Source organism: Apostichopus japonicus, chromosome 12 (assembly GCF_037975245.1).
Source record: "Apostichopus japonicus isolate 1M-3 chromosome 12, ASM3797524v1, whole genome shotgun sequence".
Lineage (NCBI taxonomy): Eukaryota > Metazoa > Echinodermata > Holothuroidea > Aspidochirotida > Stichopodidae > Apostichopus > Apostichopus japonicus.
Window position 1 is genome coordinate 8,606,984 of NC_092572.1, and position 20,242 is coordinate 8,627,225.

General features: G+C 35.8%; 2 long non-coding RNA genes across 2 annotated transcripts in view; one reads left to right on the top strand and one right to left on the bottom strand.

Moving 5' to 3' along the window:
- LOC139976918 (uncharacterized) overlaps window positions 1-20,242 on the bottom strand; it is a 472,282-nt gene that overhangs the window by 61,539 nt on the left and 390,501 nt on the right. The gene's annotated exons all lie outside the window — the stretch shown is intronic.
- LOC139977912 (uncharacterized) lies at window positions 3,489-7,033 on the top strand. The gene is made up of 4 exons (XR_011796738.1): window positions 3,489-3,566; window positions 5,201-5,281; window positions 6,441-6,549; window positions 6,863-7,033. It is a non-coding gene; the product is annotated as an uncharacterized lncRNA (long non-coding RNA).

The window sequence follows — 20,242 nt, forward strand, 5'->3', positions numbered from 1 at the left end:
CAACATATACTAGAACTGCGAATTGTTGTTTGTCATAATTATACATAATTATTATAACATTATTATTGCTAGCAATTATTCTAACTGGAGAGGGAGGTGGGGGCGAGGGAAGGGATGTGGGGGGAAGGGGTGTGAAGGGGTGGTCCTTTTGTAATTTGATCTCTTTTCTAATTGTAAAGTTGTGTATTTTTTCAGGTAGTGTCACTACCCGACAAACCCTATAGTTTTTTTTAGTTCACTTCCTTTCAAAAGTTTTGTTTTTTATCTCCTTGTATATTATATGTCATACCTTTTTTGTGTTAGGAAAACAATACATGAAATGAAAAATGAAAATAAACAGTATATTAAGCTTTTCGTCTCTTTTTTGGTGACGGATAATCATAATGCCTTCAGTAATGTTTTATCAATTAAACATTTTGCTTTGTGAAAATTGTTCACTTACTCACTTGGAATGAAGTGCACAATTGAATACTTGCAGAAAATTGTTGAATTGACAACATATTATAAGTTGTCAATTAAACATCTTGCAGAAAATTGTTCAATTGCTCAGTGATTGCAACAGAGCAATCAAACACTTTTCTGATTTTGATAAGATTTATCTTGTTATCTTAACAATTTACTGACAAATGTTGACTTATTGGGGAAAAATTTTGTTATGTCAATGGCACTTTTAAGCTTCCGTACAAGAGAAATTCTGATTTTGCTCAATATTATAAGTTATAACAGAAAAACTGACAAGGAAAAATAGACAACGGGAAGAGCAAGGCAATTTATACCTTGAATGGGAATCCAACCGGTGATCTCTGGATCATTGTTTTCTGTTATTCATCTACTTATATAACATTATGATTTGTTCTTTCACGCTACGTGGAAGTGTTATTTGTTTGTTTCACGCTGCGTATAAGAATCTGACGTCAAAGCTTGGTGCCACAGTGGAACCTTCAAGTATGCAACGACTGGTCAATTTCGTTTGTTAAGATCATTTTATTTCCGTATGAAATCACTACGAAACTGATGGCTGGGTTTTTGTCCCCTTTTAGGTATCAATACTTAGTTCGTTGGTTACAATTCAATATAAATGCATTATTTCGTGTAGGCGATGAAAAGCATTTAAGCTGTCATAAACTTAAACATAGGATACGTTTAGTGAAGTTCTATTATACATTATACAGCCTCCCATTCGCTATTAGAAATGTTGGTCGATAAGGGAGCAACGATGCAAAACGGAGCTATCGTTTTCATATTTAACATATATCTAGAAAACTCTAGAACAACTGTAAGTGTTGCCAATTTTTAAGACTTTTCGATCATGTGCTATCAAATGTAAGTCATTTGGGAGAACTTTTAGGGGGAGAAGAAAAGAGGAGCTACGCAGACCCATGCCGACAGAGACTACGGACCTGAAATTTATAACAGCATCAAACACTGCATGCGTAAGCGTAAAACTTTCAAAGACTCATGCAACAGTTCAGTTAACAATGCAGTACAGATTTCTCAGTTACAAATGATGTGCTGTGACATCAAATACGCTTTCCAGGTATTTGGTTTTGTGAAATCTTAAAATTGTGAAATTTTTGGATTCTCTCAATCAAATATTAATCCTAAAGTCTGCCTTGACTCATCCTTTAGTGAACTCTAGCAAGTCTAATACTCCCTAAGGAGGAGAAAGAAAAATAAGATCCCAACTTAACAGCCCTTTTACTTGATTTGAATTGTGAGACCGAGTTAGTTATAATACATGTACCATGGCAAATAAAGGGTTTTAAGAAGGCGTGTGTCACTGAGGTCTTTGAAGCGGACTCCAAATAGGGGTCTTGGGAACTTCCCTCTTTGAGACAATTGTGTTACGGGAAGAGGGCTTAGATGCAAAATGGTGCTATCATTTGCATCCTTTTAACTGTGCTTAACTGTGTTGTGTGTTATAAAATGCAAGTCATTTGCAAGAAACGTTAGGGGAAGGAAGAAAGGGGAGGATGCCTGTTTCTCATGATCATATTGGCTGTAACTCTGAATGTATTAACGATTTAAAACATTTACAAATACCTAAGATCTTGATGAACACATGTATCTCATTTCTCAGTGACTCAAATGGAGATGGTGTGTTTCATTAAAGAAGACAAACCAGACGACGCACGGGACTTTAATCAGATAATGTCCAAGAACGAACTTATTGCAAAATTTGATAACATTTGTGATAAGGTGACTCCTAATTAATTTGTTGCGAACAAGTAAACAAGTCTTTTAATTAATTTGACACATCAAGGTCTTATCGTATGCTCTTCTCTGTTAACATATAGAACCAGTGCTTTCTCCAAAACAAGTTCGCAATCAAACAAGTTCGCAATGAAATCTTGATGAATGGCCTTGATAAAAAGTTGCTGGTAACAGGTTAAGTCGTCTTTAAATTAATTAACAAATTATGGTCATATGCTATACTCTTCTCGGATGAAATTGTGAACATACAACGGTTATTTGTAACAAAAAAACGTATCGTTGCTTGAGACAATAAGAGTTTTGCTTAATTTCTATTTGCTTTGGTTACGCTATACACTTTTTTCGTTTCAAGGACGTCTAAGGTTAACTCTGTTGCAATCTTGCACCATAGTTCACATTAACAGGTGAAAGGGGACATTAAAAGGTGTGGATCCGGGAGAAGGGGGGGGGGCTGTAACCTCAAAAAGACTTGTTTATTCCCCAAAACCGTAGAAGACAAACACATACAATTGGCTATACAGCAATTTACATATTGGAATTATGACTTACTAGGCTAGGAAGTAAGAAGAATGCAATCTGTTGAGATGATTTATTAGCAAAAAAATGTGATTTGGAACAATTACGGATATCACATGGAACATTGTTTTCATCATCAGTCGAAAGTGTAACAAATCTCTCAAGTGAAACCTTTTCGATACATATCATGGCAAGTTCTAGTTTTCAATTTGCTACTAAAGAAAGTGGGAACAATGAATTCTGGTTAGATGATTGATTAGCAAAATTGTTATTTGGCACAATAACGCATATCATTTGGAACGTTGTTTCGTTATCAGTGTAAAATGCAACGAATATCCCACGTGAACCTTTTCGCTACCACATCCCATTCCTTTGCAAGGTCTAGATGTTCCTCTGTTATTAAAGGAAGTACGAAGAACGAGTTTTGGTGAGATGATTTATTAGAAACTTTGTTATTTGGCACAATAACGCATATCATTTGGAACGTAGTTTTCGTCATCAGTTGAAAGTGCAACGAAGCTCCCAAGTAAACCTACCCGCAACACACAACCTTCCTTGTCAAGGCTTCGATATCAATCTTTAATTAAAAGATTCATTCCGGGGAACGATTTAATATATGCCGATTAATTCCGAGATGGCGTCACATAATACTACTATCTCGGATATCTTGATGTGCGCAGATATAAGATGCTGATTAGCTCACTTGTTTCGTGGTAGCTTGTGATTGGTGGCAATAGTAATGCAAAGAATTATTGCTGGTGGTGTTAATCTATAAAAACAGTTCTTTGAAATATTTTTCTACCAGAAAGATCCAGTGCGCAGTCTTCCGAAAAGTGGTAAGTGGAGCTTAGATCATATCCGCTGGTGCATGAATTTCAAAAACTGCAGCTTAACAATATTCATTTAATGAATTTCGTCTAAGTTTCAATTTACAGAATATGTGCTTGTAAATAAATAGTGAAGGTTTCGACTACCCCATTGGGTTTTGGCATTCTCTGCATAGCTCTTATCATCATTAAAGTGTAAAATTTAAATTATGCTGTAACGTTGTACCATATTTAGGGCAGGTTGTATCGTAACCCGTGCTGCTCAATGTTAGAAAAAGTCACTGGAGTTTGATTTTCTCGATATTTACATTTACATCGAATATGATATCATATTCCATACGTGTTCACATCATATCAGTTACAACGAGGTCTCAGTTTGCAACTGCAATAACGTTCAGAATACGTGAAGGTAAGAAAGTTAAAAAAAAACTGTAGCTGATAAAAGGGAAAAACATTGTAAATGTTACTGTCGAGAACCGTCATTTTCTCAAGTTTGCAACTTTTTATGACAAGATAATTTTTACGTCAAGTAACGCTTTTATATATTGATTCGTAAATGTTATTAACCACCTGCAAGATTTGTCAGTTGACAAGAAGATGTCCCGTTTCGATCTATAAACGTGAAATTAAGTACAGGAATTGTTCTATTTATATTGACATGTAACGTTTTCATTAAGTGAGGGTATACATTATTATGTAACTAAATCTTATTATTATTATTAAGGTTAAATCTTGATCTAAAAGTCTTAATTTCGTCTCCGTTTCTTAATAAAGGAAACTGTTATTTATTCTGATAGTCACGACAATAGTTTGTCAAATTAAGTAATTCTTGATATTGATATGATCGTGCATACCACAATTCAAATCGTGTGCAAACCATCAGGCACAGTGAGCAGTCACCAATCGGTAAAAATTCTGAGCGACGCGGCTTGTGGTTTTCTAAAGTTTCATAGTGTCTATATTATTACCAAAACAGTGTTTTTGACTTCACTGACATAGATGAGTCTTTTGCAAAGATTAAATGAAGAATAGCATCATGATATAATAATTCTATGACGCTACGCGCTTTTTATATATTTCAATGCACTTTATGAATATATCTACTATCACAAACTTTGAAATAACAAGTACTCAAGATACATGCGTAGAATGGACTGTTTCCCCTCACTGCACACCTATCATTTTGCTTCTTTCAAAACAAACGAGTGGGCTATAGCGTTTCCCTAATGGCCATATATATACGAGACCCAACAGAAAGTTCTTCTTCAAATTAAGAGACTGGTTAGACCTTCCTGTGCCTTAAGTACTTTCAATATTCAAACCTCTGTCGTAATTCAATAGTTCTGGTAGGATAGAAAAATGGTTCTCCTGTTAAATATGATTGAAAGAATTAGATAGCAAAACAAGACTAACAATGTAATTGTCTGCCAGTTTTCACCGTATTATAGAATGTGAACCATATATCGATTCTTGAACCCTAGTTTTCAAGTGTGAACTTTTCAAATGTTATCTTATTGAAATATCATGGATGTCTCTCGATAATAATAGGTGTCTTACTCTGCGTGGTGACTGTTTCACTGGTAGCGCCTACTGACTTTCATTTGATTTGTGCTTTACATTTTACTTGTTGTTTTTTGTTCTAGAAAAACCGACAAGTAAAGACGATAAAATGGCTACAAAAGCGTTTCTCATCCTACTAATCGTAGCTCTGTGTGCCCTCTCAGGTAATATGGCCTCAAAATTTGAATACCTTACTCAATTATTTATTGTCCTTTACCTGTAGTATGTTTAAAGGACATGTCATTTTTCAGACAAGAACAAATAAATGGAAACGAAATGAGTGCTACTATACCGTACACATTGCTGCTAAGATGTTAACCTTTAAAATATGCTAAATCTTTGGAATGTCCCTTAAACACTGACTTAATGGCGACGTCGGCAGCTCAGTGGAGATATACATGTATAAGTTAATCCATTGATTGATATAACTCAACTAAAACGTTTCCTTTTAACTTCACATAGTGTGACAGAGCAAGTTTGGATAACAATAGGCACCATTGTTATTTGAAATTTTGAATTACATTGTAAACATATCATATTAGATCAAGTCTTATTCTGTCCCATTGATTGTTGTGTTGCATCGGAGGATTTAAAGGTCTGAGTATTATTAATTCTAAAAAAAAATAAAAGGGATATATACCAAAATATAACAAAAATGTGCGTAATGTCATACTTTAACACACTATCAATATGATCAGAATATTGTACAATATTGTACACGATTAATCTTACGTGTTTACTTGTTTATGTTAAACGCACATAGAGAAGTACTGCAATAAACCTGCCAAGCATATCAGAGCTAAAATAATCTGGAAAAATGATCAACACTCTATGGGTGTTCCTAATGTTGTTCGCTGTTTTCGCAAGGTGTCAGTATCACGATGCACGGAAACACAAAATGTTTTAATATATTTCTTAGTGAGAATACACACCACTGTACGTCGTTGTTATGGTGGTGTTGGGGATGGGATGGTCTCGTGGCATAAAAATGGAACATCATGCAGTTTTCTCACTCATTCGTAACAAAATGTTTACATTGAACGTATAACTTTCTGGTTTATATTCAACTTTTTCCGAGATACGTATTGACAGATTGCACTATACGGGAACCCAATGTAGTAGATATGCCATATTCATAACACGTGATCATAATATATCTTTATGTTTCTCTTTTTAAGCAGGTACGTTGGTTTTCTGTGTTATAGTTCGTTAGTTTATGCCAATAAACAGGGTAGTTCATTATTGTGTTATATTATATTCTTGTATTCAATGTAATGTATTTTTGTGATTCCTATTTATTATTGATTGTACTTTAACCATTAGAAGCCGTGCAGTGGTGTGAGACGGATAAGGGAGGAGTCATACGCAATGGAGACTCAATTTATACAGGTAGACACACCTATACCTGTACCACTTCAGGATTGTATTAGTTGTAAGTATCGATTAAACGAATAAAGTTCACATTTGAAATCTATGCATAAGTAAATATTTGCAAACTAGTACAAATAATTCGCGCAATGAATATGCTCCACCCCTCCCTTTATTGATGAATAAATATGTTACTCATGTCTCTTAGAGGTTATGACCTGCGTTATAATTGAATAATAAAGGGAAGTCCTATTAAGTATGTGCCTTTTGGATTACATTCATAGGCTTATGTGATTGATGTTATACCTATTTCTTATCATCTAATAACACCGATAATCAAATTAGATACTTAACTGTTTTTTCCTCTATCTTTCCAGCTTTTGCCAGAAGGTGAACGAGAACACAGACCACGCAGGGAACAATTTTCTCGTAATTAAACTCCAACGGTTAATGGTAGTGGGGAGTGCGTATTGTATCACACTATTTTATTTGACGACCTCAGATCATGTTTATGATTGGATTTGAATAAAAAGCTGATAAAGCTATAATACTTGCAGTTTGTTTTCAATTCTCGAGAAGAGGGGGGATAGGGGCGCTAAAGGCAGAATCTGGGTTAAGTATTATATGACCGTGGAACTATTCGTTTAAGGAGAATACATATCATATATTCCATATACTGAAGGAAACACTGAAAAAAGGGAAGGGGCGTGACATGTCCCCGGGGTTCGACCTGTCTTCCGACGACTCTTCACATATTAAGTGTTGGACCTAACGTTAATCATGTATAAACTAGTATACATTAGACTGAGTTTGTAAAGTCAGGGGTGTGGGGAGGGATTGACGAGAGGGGCACATTCCTCATCAGGCTTATGGAAGAGGGAATCACAAAGGTTCCCTTTTTCATAAGTGAGAAGTGCACTTTTGTTGTATCAAATAGTATATTTTTGTTGTAAAAGAAATTGTTATTATAAAGGTCCCTCTTAATTAAAAAAAAATGTATTAACAGTTGCCCGTATTTGAAAAGTCATCAAAGCATTTTTGTACATTGATATCACTTTTTGGTTTTCATGTGCTCCAACAACAACAATCTAGTCGCTGATCAGCAATGTATACAACATCAGTTTTCTATGTAGATGGTTGACAAATAATGTAACTGCAGCGAAGGTTCCTCTTAAAAAATACAGCAATAAACTATAGTTGAGAATGTTAGTTAAATAAATTAAAACTATTCCCTGATTAAAACAATTGTTTTGCTTTAACGTCTTGACGTGAGTGGGTAAACCACTCACATGCAGACTGGACTCAGCTCATAATACTATTAGCAGTATGAATGCCGACCTACATATAACATTCTAGCACTTTTAATTAAAACTTTTATTGACATACTTAATTACGAAACTATTTTAAATTGCAGTGAAGGACACAGCAATTATCATGTGTTGACGTAACTATTTACCACACAACTAACAAACACGTAAATGCTTTTCTTTGCGAGATTAAACAATTACATATTAAATAGATTCTCAAATTTTGGTTCGACAATAGCAGGCGTAATGTTGATAATTGAGCAGCTTACTGTTTTCATTTCCTTCGTAAGAGTAGGCCTAGGCTTTCTGAATCTTACCCACCTGAAGAGCGGCACGAGGAAGAATCATATTTTGGTTTTGTTTTTAATTCTGAAATTCTTACTTAATCATTCACTGGAAGCGACTTTGTGCTAGCTAATAGCCTACTAGAATGGGGTAACAACCAAGGGTAAGGACTAAATATTAACCAAAACTTGCGCTTTTGTGTCAGCTTACGCCTTTAAACATCTGAGGCCCATCCATTTAACTGACTGGAACCCTTATTTCAGTAGTTGAGCTCCTCATATGAAAAACAAAATCAATCGGAAATCATTTTATATGGCCCATTGACATAGAGTTACTGCAATGCATTATACATTTATCAAGCTGTATCAAGCTTGGTATTCAGTTATAGGACTCTGCTGTTCAGAATAATCTGTACGTTTCCTGCTTTCCTTCCTTCTCACCTCCATTACTGTTACATTTAGTTTTATTTCGATGCAGGTAGCCTCTGATCCTGCTAGTATCGGAAACGTCAGGCCCTCTAACTTTTCACATCAACCTACGAAGCCTTTTCTCAGTAGATAGTAGTTGGCTAAAAATATTTCTCCTAAGATTATTATAATGTTTCAAACAATGGATTAACATTTAAATTTAATAATGAATTAACGAGTCCATTATGAATTCAGTCTTCAATGTGCATTTAACATATGTAAAATATTAATATGTGTACTTTGTTTTCATCAAAAAGATATACGGGACTTTATCTACGTCATATCATAAAACGCAGTTATGACCTAATGATACAATAGCAAATGAATTGAAACCTAACCTTCATGCAATTTATGCTATTATTTATTAAACCTAAGTAGTTGACACGGGTAGTAGGGCAGTAATAAAATTTCTTCTTTAGCTTATATTATTACCATTAATTAGAAGTCATTAAAGTAACAGCTTCCCTCCTTGAGATTTTTCTGCAAAGCTTGCAATTTTGTAACCATATCAATGTACATGATTTGAAGCTTTACATTCAAAGAAAGAATATAAATAAGGAAATATATTGATTTTCAAGACCTAGAAAATTTAGGATAAGTATCTATATTCCAAGGTAGAGTATATAACTCTGGAAAAAATGGTTGTTCCAAAGAAACTGTTGTACCAATAGGGGAAATCATGTAGCACCCAGGGTGTTAATGGAAAATGTAATGATGAACTAACTGTAAGCATACTAACAACTGAAAGCAGAATGATAAACGATGAAATATCTGTATAAAATTATGTATCTCAATTAAGGAGCACAGAACTCACAAGGATTTGGCTGTTGAGGTAGTCATTGCAAAGGATGGCATAGACAACGAAGCTGGTGTTGCCGACACAGACATAGATGCTGATCAAGAGGAACTAGAAGGTGAAGAATAGAACTTGTTGTTATAACAACACCTAAAACTACTTTTAAACCTTCCACATTTAGTCTGATTGTTAGTAAATAATATGGGTAAAAGTCCTGATGATATCAGAGACCATCTGTAGAACTCAAAGAGTGCATCAGATGCAGTGAAAATATTCAGAAAAATATGCCAAGAGACTGCAATTAATGACCCTAAATGGTCATCCTGAAAACATTTTTTTTTTCAAAAGAAATGTTCTTTTTCTTCTTTATTTTCTTCCAAACATTTCTTTCCTCCTTCAAATACATTATTTTGACATTATTTTGCAATGCAAATTTTGAAAAAAAAAATAACCTGTCACTTTTGCATGATTCCACAACTCTGTTTGCGGAAAAAGATGGCGGCAGAGCAAGCACTTCTCTTAGAGATGATGCATATCTGCCATTGGTTTCTTTTAAGTGAAATTAACACAAATTGAATTCATCCTGTTTGGGTGTCACACACCAATAACATCATGGGATATGTAGTCCATTGTGTATTGTTATTTTGACGGGATTGTCCTGAACATAGCATAGTCAGTTAAACACTGTGATGCTGGTATATCACTTAAATCACTAAAATTTGTAAAGAAATCTGAAAATATTGATGGCTGTCAGTTCAGTCATTAATACTATTGTTCAGATGGTAAGTGATCAAGTTTACATATGCGAAGTGGCAATACATCAAATGTTTAACATATTTATGAATCAAACTTTATATGGACTTACATCAGGTTGAGTCAGTATGCGATCTTCAGAACATTTAGGAACGCTAATGTCAGTCATAGTGTCCCTGTATATATTGTCGTTTCAACATGCTCTTCTCCTGTAAATTTGAGGCATTATTGTCAGTCTTAGTGTACCTACTTGTAGTGTCTTCATATTGTAATATTAATTTCTTCACTGCATTTGTGACACTACTTTAGTTATAGTGTCCTATCATATATATAGTTGTTTTAACATGTTCTTCTTTTGTACATTTGGGACAACACTTCCAGTCACAGCACTGATAATAATGTTAATGAAACCATTATATCTATCCTTATGATCCAACCATGGATGGACTCGTCTTGACTTAAACTTAAATCAGAGTCCAGGGATCCCCAGTGGTAGACAATAACGGGTCAAAGGCATTCTAAGTCTGGATTCTGGTCTCAGTCTGGACTCAAGTACTACAGTACTGCACAATAGTGTTACACGATAATCACAACAGCTGTTTCACTTTTATATATTCCACTATGATGATTACATTTAACACAAACATTTTATATACATAATCTGTCCCGGTTCTCCTAACATCAATACTGTTAACTCACTTCCACTTTTTCAAGGCTCAGGTCACGTTGGATTGGTCTTAGATAGATAGGTGCCTTTCTAAAGATTGACTTCATTGGCTGTGTACCAGATCCCCTCGCTGGATATGGAATAGCATCCAGCAGTGTGTTGGGAGCATTAGCTTTCAGGTATTCAAAGCCTCCACCATCTCTTAGTTTTTGATAGGCCTGTGACACCTTCTCCAATAATTCATGAGGAATATCATCAGAGTTGAGAAGACCTTTCTTTTCCACCAATCCAGCCTCACCTAAGGGCTTACCCATAGTGGATGGTGTTTTTTTTTTCTGAAATCAAAAACAATATTGTTTCTTCTTCTTTATAATTCTTCAAAGTATGATCAACTTAAGCCAAACGAATATATAGATATAACAATGAACCAGATCAGCCCATTATATAATCAAATCAAAACCATATCATACATGTCAGTAAGTTTGTATTCATGAAGCACTGCATACAATATTGATTTTATATACCACCCATTAATCAATTCATAAGTTTGCTAAATAACCACTTAATAATACCTGATATTTTTGGTTTCGATTCGAATAATTGTTAACTTTGCATTAATGATGACGTATGTATGTGTGCGTTTGTGACGCCCAACTTGTAAAAATGATATCTTGAGAAGGTAAGGTCAGGTCAATTTCATATTGGGTGTGTAGAAGTACCACATTGAGTACAAGAAGCCTCTTATTTTTGGTGGAAGTCAAAGGTCATTCGGGGTCACCAGTGGTCAAATTGTAAAAATGTGTAAACACGATATCTCAAGAACGGAAGCTTGGGCAGACCTCATGTTTGGTGTGTAGATTTACCACATTGAGTACAAGACGCCTATTGTTGTGGGAAGAGGTCAAAGGTTATTCGAGGTCATCAGAGGTCAAATTGTGAGAACCTTGTAAACATGATATCTCAATATTGGAAGATTGGGCAGATCTCATACTTGGTATGAAGGTGTTTGGAAATGTACCATACCAAATTTAAGGAGCCTATTATTGCTTTTGGTGGAGGTCATAGGTCATTTGAAGTCAACATGCCAAATCTTTACTTCACTACCCTTAGACCTGTCTCTCTACACTAATACACCTTCCTTAGTGTAACATCACAGGGGAAGTTTGTACAGATTGCATATTTGGCATGTGATTGTACCACATTGAGTACAAGAAGCTCACTAATGTTGTGGACGGAGGTCAATTGTCATTTGAATTCACCAGGGGTCAAATTGTGAAAACCATGTTTCACACAATATTTCAACAAAGACAGATGTCATATTTAAAATGTTGATGTTTCTATCACATTAAGTGCAAGGAGACTGTTGTTGAAGTCAATGGTCATTTCAGGAGAGCCTGTTTCACTGTGAATTTATCTTTTGTCACATCACACTGCTTTTCACATTGCAACCATCACTATATATTCCAATCCCTCTTACCAAATAATAATTTACAACATTTTCAATTTAAAATATTAGTTGTTTCAAATTCTACCTGTGAATACATCCTCCCGCATGACTATAAATATGTGAAACCTGCATATGTCGTTGATGATTATTAATTGGCTACTAAACAACAGAGATAAAGCATTTGCAAGATTTGAAAAACTTATGTTATTATCTTGTGTTTTTTCACATTCCCAGTGGAATCAGTCAGATTTGTGACGTGTTTTGACCTTAACAGTAATGTATAATTGACTGATTGTGATTTTTGTAACTTGCCTAGCAGGTCCACAATAAACTCTGATTCACATATCAAAACATGTCAAGAACTAAGATATGCCAGCTTTCCAGCCACTTTCATAGTCAGGTCGCATAAGGCCACATTAGGTCTCATTAGGTCACATCAGGTCGCATAAGGTCACATTAAGTTGCATAATATAAAATGATTTCTTCATACTACAGTTATATAACAGAGATGACAGTCTAAGTGATGCTAATAAGAGAAAGAAATTCTATTGAATCATTAAACAAAGCAAATCATTAAGAAAATTGAAACTTAAAGGCTCAGAGTAATAAACAGTAACAACAATGTTTGGGTGATGTTGTAAAGATTACAAATAGTCGACTTGATGTCAAGCAAATGTCAATACTGTATCTGCAAAAGCAGAACTTGGTGATACTTGAAACTGTCCCAAATTTATGCACCTTGAAATATGCTTGCTTTCCCATGTAGTTTACTCCTAAATGCTGTAATTATTCAGGGGAAAGTTCCTGAACCAAATCTGGCATGATACATTTCAATGAAGAAAAACGAATAAGGAAAGTACCCCTTACCCAACACGAATAACTATTAAGTATTCGCTAAGTATTCGAATAGCTATATAGTTGGTATTTCAAAAATTTAAGCATTCAGACTTTAGAATAACTAATTGAATACGTAAAATAACTATTCCAATAGGTATTCGAATACTTCTTTCCTTCGAATGCTTAGAGAATGCTAAATATAGCTATTCCAATAAGTATTCGAACGCCTTTTTCATTGAATGCCTATTCGAATACTTACAGTATTTCCTTTTGTAAGGTGGTCAGCTCTTACATAAAGTTTTGTTTTGTACCATAGTTTTACTTGTTTATTAGGTGCATTGTGCACTGAACAGAGGGCTATACATTTGTACAGTATATTTGTATGTTATCTTGTGGATTAAAACCTCTACACTTCTACCTCTTCTAGGTTGCTAGGCAACTATCTCTTTCTTCCTGGAAATTAGCTCTCACAGGAAATGGGGTCTGTGTGTGTATTTTTTAGTAACAAAGGGAGTTCTGTGAGGGGTATAAGGAGTTAGGCAGTTGGCTATAAGTATCTGAGCAAGGCAGTTGCAAAAGAAGAGAAAGATAGTTTTAATAGCTGGATAGTTTGTTTTAAACCTTAATTTACATAGTTCGTGTTACTGTAGTCCATATCATTTTATGGAAGTTGTGATATTCAACTGACGGTCTGGGACACTATTTTATTATAAAGGATATTATTTTACAATAAAGTATATTCCGGGACACCATTTCTTATAAAGGACATTATTTTACTACAGAGGATATTGACATTATTTTACTGAAGGATTCCCTGCGACACCATTGCTTATAAATTGAAGGATAATACTTTGCTGGGATCGGACATTCATAATACCATTTATTGTGTTCAACTATTTCTGATGTTGTGGAATAATTGATGTCGTGGAAGATATGATGTCGTAGAATACTTGATGTCACCAGCAGGCCAACTCACCAGAACAGACTTTTAAATTAAGTGTATTTACTTTAACATTTGGGTGTGACCTCACGACTGTAAGTTATTTTATTTAATTCTTTGACTGGGCCCAGATCAGCTGAATATTGTTTGTTATTCATAATTATAATTTCTTTTGATCCAATCCTGTTGAGTTTTCCAGTTTTGATGTATCTGCTCTGTGTTTGGTCTTCCAACCAAACCCAGAGTTCTCTGATCAAGAACAAACATTTTTTTCAGTGGCTAACACCCACCCTTACACTTTGAACAGCGCAAAAATATTTGAAATATACCGCGGAGGATTTAATAGCTGAAGCGTTTCCAAAATTTCATCCATCATATTCATAAGACCTACTGTTTTAGTATTCTGTGCTTAATACTCCATTTCAAATAGATATTTATTCCTTGTGAATGTTATTCAACTTTTAATAGCAGATTTAATCAAGAAGCTAGGACAACAAGCTGGCCAAATTCCTAACTCTCCTTACTTGGAACTAATTAGCATACAAGTATTCAATAAGTATTCAAGTAAGTATTCAGAAACCTGTTAAGTCTTCATAACATTAGCATACAAGTATTCGAATACTAGCGAATAAGTATTCGAATAACTATAAGTATTCGTCAGAGCCGAATTATTTAAATGAGCGAATACTTATATGTATGATGAGCTAAGTATTCAAATAGCTATTCCAAAAGCTACTCGAATACCTATTCGAATAGCTATTCGAAGAGCTATTCGAATACCTATTCGAATACTTAACAGGTATTCGAATACTTAACTCATTTACATAATTCGGCTCTGACGAAGGCTTATAGTTATTCGTATTAGTATTCGAATACTTATTTTGTACTGTGTGTTATATGGTAGATTTTCTGAATACTAAGGAAATCTTTGAATACTTATCGAATACTTATCGAATATATTCGTGTTAGGTAAGGGACATGGTTGGTGATTTTCTGATAGTTTGTTAATCAAATCACAAGTTACATTGCTTCATAAAGTACATTGGCTAACCATTTTGCAATTTGAAAAAGCCCTATTTGCCAACTGAAGTTATAATTCAAATAACAATATTTTAAATTGGTATAAGTAAACAAATTTAGCCTACTATACCTTGTTAATTATTTTATTGAATTAAAATGATTGAAATCAGACTAACTTTTCAAGGATATCCAATAAAGGGAGTAAGGAGTTGAAAAATGTTAACGTAATAAGCATGCATTACAGGTATGTGACGCACTTCAATCTGACTGTGTGGTTTTGCTACATGATGGTGTGGCAAGTGGTACATGACCATGTCAAGTAAGTAGATTATAGTACCTCTTTAAATATAAACATCTCTCCTAACATGATTGATCATCGTGGTCCTTTGGGGCTCCAAAATCATTACATACAACTTACAAGCTGATAGTAATTTCAAGAGAAATTAAATTTGAAGCTGTTTACCAAATTTTTGGATTTAAAGGCATATTTAAGACTCACCCCAAACCGTGTGTGGCTATCTGAACAATTTAACTTTCTGTTGCTTGCCACAAACGTTTTGTTTATGTCGCTACAAAATGCAGACAGTAATGAAACATGATACCTTGTTATCTTTAGCTGGACCTGAGATGTCCATCGCTGTATCGTTTATACACTGTGCTGTGGGTATTGACCGCAGCTGTATGTACTGACTGTACACTAGTGTCTAAATACCGACGGTAGCAAGTTGCGTGTGTATTTTCTGGGATCGAAGGTGGTGTCTTAACACTTCTGTTACACCTCATTTAAAACTAGGTCAGATTACCGGCATTAGACGTTTCTTTTTGCGTGAGTCTTCACACCCTTTAACTGTGAGCCTAAATAGAGGAAAAATTTGGCAAATATTACAACAACAAAAAAAGCTTTAATGTGCATGGAGTCTTGGATATAGCAACTTGAATACTTGATCCCCGCTTTGAGTCAAAAACATGCATGCATGACCAACTTATTTTTTCATTTGTGAATTTTCTGACTACCTCTACAACACTGGGTAACCTCAGATGACATAATATGCTATCCATGTTAAACTGAAAAATATATATACCCTTTGAGACTCTTATAAATTATACCTTCAAATGGATGGATCTAACCAGCTACCCCAAGGTGGCTATACCAAGCCTAATCTAGGCTATGTGCTGATTCCACAGCATGGAATAATTAACTAGACCAAGTGTCTGCATTATAATTACTAAATGTCTTGCATTTCATATGCCAAATTAGGTTACAACCTAACCAAGTAAATTAGCATTTAGTAAGGCTATGCCTGCATGTTAGTGTTAGCCTGTGGTAGGTACAGTATAGTATAACTATAATCTAACAAATAACAGTTACGATTGCATACAATAACTTTGCCATGTTAAAGGTCTTTTCATTCCAACAAAATCATTTGATCAAGCTAGTTTCTCTGTTTCTTGTTGATTATTTTATACAGGGCTAGTCTAGGCCCATTGAACCTATGCATTTATTGACAATTTAAAAAGAACACACCGGAGTAGCCAATACTGGGTATAATATATGTAATAATAGTAGTATATTTGTATATTTATTTGTTTCATCACATTTTACAGTGTGAAGGGAAGTCTCCTATAAAGCCTACAAGGCTTAACAAAGTAGGAGACTCCCCGAAAAGAAAAAAGAGAGAAAAACTTAAGAATAGAAAAAGAAAAGTTAATAGTAGCATCTACAATGATGAAATAATCGAAATGACGCTAATTGAAATTAATGATCTTAATAAACAAGTTTAACAATCTATATAATGATCTTAATCACAAACACACACCAGATACATCCATCAATAGTGAGAAATAATTTCAGTTTTGGAGATTCCTTCTGAATGGATTATTTTAGTATGGATGAATTGGGCTACAATTCTTACAATAATGCCTAAATTTATTGATCCTTTTGGTCTTAGACCATTTCAATTCATGACCATGACAAACAACGCATATATGCTGGCACAGTATACCGTAAATTTTGTTTCACACGGCTAGCCTAGGTCATAACTTACGCTAAAACTAACTTAGGCCTGAGCTAGGCTTTGAAAGTTAATAGCTCAGCCTAAGCCTCAATAAGGTTAGCCTATTTGCGTTTTGACAGATAACAGTGCCGTGGGATCAAGCCTCATACCTATATTTTCTCGGTGTATTAAACATGAAAGATCTTAGAAGATACCCTACATGGTATCAGAACATACAGGGCACAATGTTACGTTTCTAAAAATGTATTTTGCGAACTTTACCCCCATAAGATAGACATCTTAATTACGCAGGAACATTTTCGCGTTTTCTCATAGGGTAACAGTATTTCGTTGTAGCATACTCATATTAAAGTCCATAAAGTATTATATCCATCCGCTCAATTGTTCTCCTTCAGGAAAAGTGCCAACACGCAGCAGGAGAACATCTTTTGTGACCTGTTATCAATCATTTATGTGAAAAACAAATAAATGAATGAATGAATCATAATCAAGTATTTTGTGGCTTGCATGTTGAAGTGCATGAATGGATGTACATGTGGTGAGAGAAAGGGTCTATTGAGGCAATTTTGACCCATTTAGGCCTCCCAGGAGCAGCGTAGGAAAATTGTTTACTACGGAGTGAAGAGGTTTGTTTACAAGTGACGAAAACTTCCGGCTGGAAGTAAATTGATGGTTCCATGAAAGGCCAACTTGTCAGCTATGTGGTGATCGTTTAGCTAGTGAAAACTTCTACCAAGAGGTGTAAAGAGGTGTAAAAGATCGGCAAAAGCCGGCAGTGGGGTTCGAACCACCACTGCAAAAGAGAGTCTCGCTCTACAGCTAATACAGTGCGCCAAGCCATCGCGCCACTGTATAGGCTGAGATATTATGCTGATTATCTAATAGTTAGGGCTCCTCATGCATGGGCGGCGATCCTGGGGGGGGAGGGGGATATATCCCCCCATGAAAATGGGTGGAGGGGATGTAATACACCATATCCCCCCCCACCAAATGCCAGGGATAAGAATATTTTCATGCCTACATTTATGCATCATCGTGAATGTACGGCTCTTTTTTAGCTTCATTTCTCGCCTACCATAAACGCAGTGCTATCTTTTCAAATAAACCGTCTTTATCTTTATCACGGTATTGATATAGTACATTTATGCACCCTCTCAGTATTCATATAGGCCTTATAGTAGGCCTACACACGTACATGTTCCCTCGAACAGCTGAGAATCTCATGTTACCAGGGTAATGCTTAATACAAGTTTCAACTGGATGCCCTAGCAATCGGTACCTATAGGAATGTAACTATGTGTAATTGTGTATTGCATGTGTATAAGCCTATAATAACCTGCATGAGGCAATTTTCTTCATCGAATAATATAAAAGAGCTCTCGAACATTCTAACGTAGCGCCTGAAACAAGATTGACAGGGACAATTTTCCCAAAATAACACCCGAAATTAAAGAAAAAGTATTTTGGATCCTGATTATGAGATATTTCGGACATGATATCCCTATTTTAAAGTTGGGTATATGCCGCTTGGAAAACTTGGGAAGTGCCGTTTCCGGCCATCTAGAGGGTTTGTAAATCCCCAAATTTTCTTGTACGCTTCGCGCCAACTCATTGGATCCTGATTATGATATATTTCGGACATGATATCCCTATTTTAAAGTTGGGTATATGCCGCTTGGAAACCTTGGGAAGTGCCGTTTCCGGCCATCTAGAGGGTTTGTAAATCCCCAAATTTTCTTGTACGCTTCGCGCCAACTCATTGTGGCGCTACGCTTAGATAGTCAACAAGGTCATACCCCCCCCCCCCCACTCGGAAGTTCGGATCGCCGCCCATGTCCTCATGCAAGCAAGAGGTGTAAAAGATCGGCAAAAGCCGGCACTGGGGTTCGAACCACCACTGCAAAAGAGAGTCTCGCTCTACAGCTAATACAGTGCGCCAAGCCATCGCGCCACTGTATAGGCTGAGATATCATGCTGATTATCTAATAGTTAGGGCTCCTCATGCAAGCAAGAGGTGTAAAAGATCGGCAAAAGCCGGCAGTGGGGTTCGAACCACCAATGCAAAAGAGAGTCTCGCTCTACAGCTAATACAGTGCGCCAAGCCATCGCGCCACTGTAAAGGCTGAGATATTATGCTGATTTTCTAATAGTTAGGGCTCCTCATCGTGAAGAGGGAGAATCCCCGCGTAATCGATGTACAACAATGGAACAATGACGCTGTTGATCATCTGCGGGCTGAGTTGGACAGTACAGACTGGGATATGTTTGTGGAGGCCAGCGCTGACCTGGATGAACTGACACGTACAAAAATCGATTACATATCTTTCTGTGTTGACAATACCATCCCTAAGAAGGAAGTCAAAGTTTTCCCAAATAACAAACCGTGGATCACAAAGAAGGTGAAGAATATCATCAACAAGAAGAAGGGCCTATTCAAGAGGGGTGACTCGGGCGCACTGAGGGAGGTACAAACGGAGCTTAAAAGAGTGATCGCCCAGGAGAAAGCCGCTTACCGGGACAAGATAGAGAAACTGTTCACAGACAATAACATGAAACGTGTCTGGGAGGGTATTCGCCTTATGAGTGGCTACAGTAATAACTCTAGTTCTCGCCACATACCAGAAATGAGCCCTGAATATGCCAATGATTTGAATCACTTTTATAACCGTTTTGACCAGCAAGATTTTACACATGAATATAGTAAGCTTCAAACCCTATTGACAAATTTTACTTGTTTTAATTTGGTTTTTAATTTTTCTTCTCTTTTCTTTCTTCAGGGAGTCTTCTACATTGTTAAGGTATTGTATGCTTTATAGAAGACTTCCTTTCACATTGTATATTTGCACGTGAAAAAAAAACAAAATAAATCAAATCAAATCAATTTTTAGGCCAAAATTTTCTTCTACGCTTCGCGCCAATACATGGTGGCGCTACGCTTAGTTAGTTTGCAGAGCCTGTATACGGCTCCCTACAGGTTCGCCCCTTCCTTTGCAAATTCCTGGCTACGCGCTTGATGATTCGTACTAAGTTGTTGAACGAGCAGCATGTTATGAAGCTAAGCTAGCATTCGTACGTGATACGCACTTTCTATAAATAATTATTACACTACTAACACACTGCGATAACGACATTTGTTTTTAGGACACTGCACATCTGGCTGTCTTACAAAATATGAAAGTTTATATTGTCCATCAGTTAAGTGTGTCAGATGTATTTAAGTCCA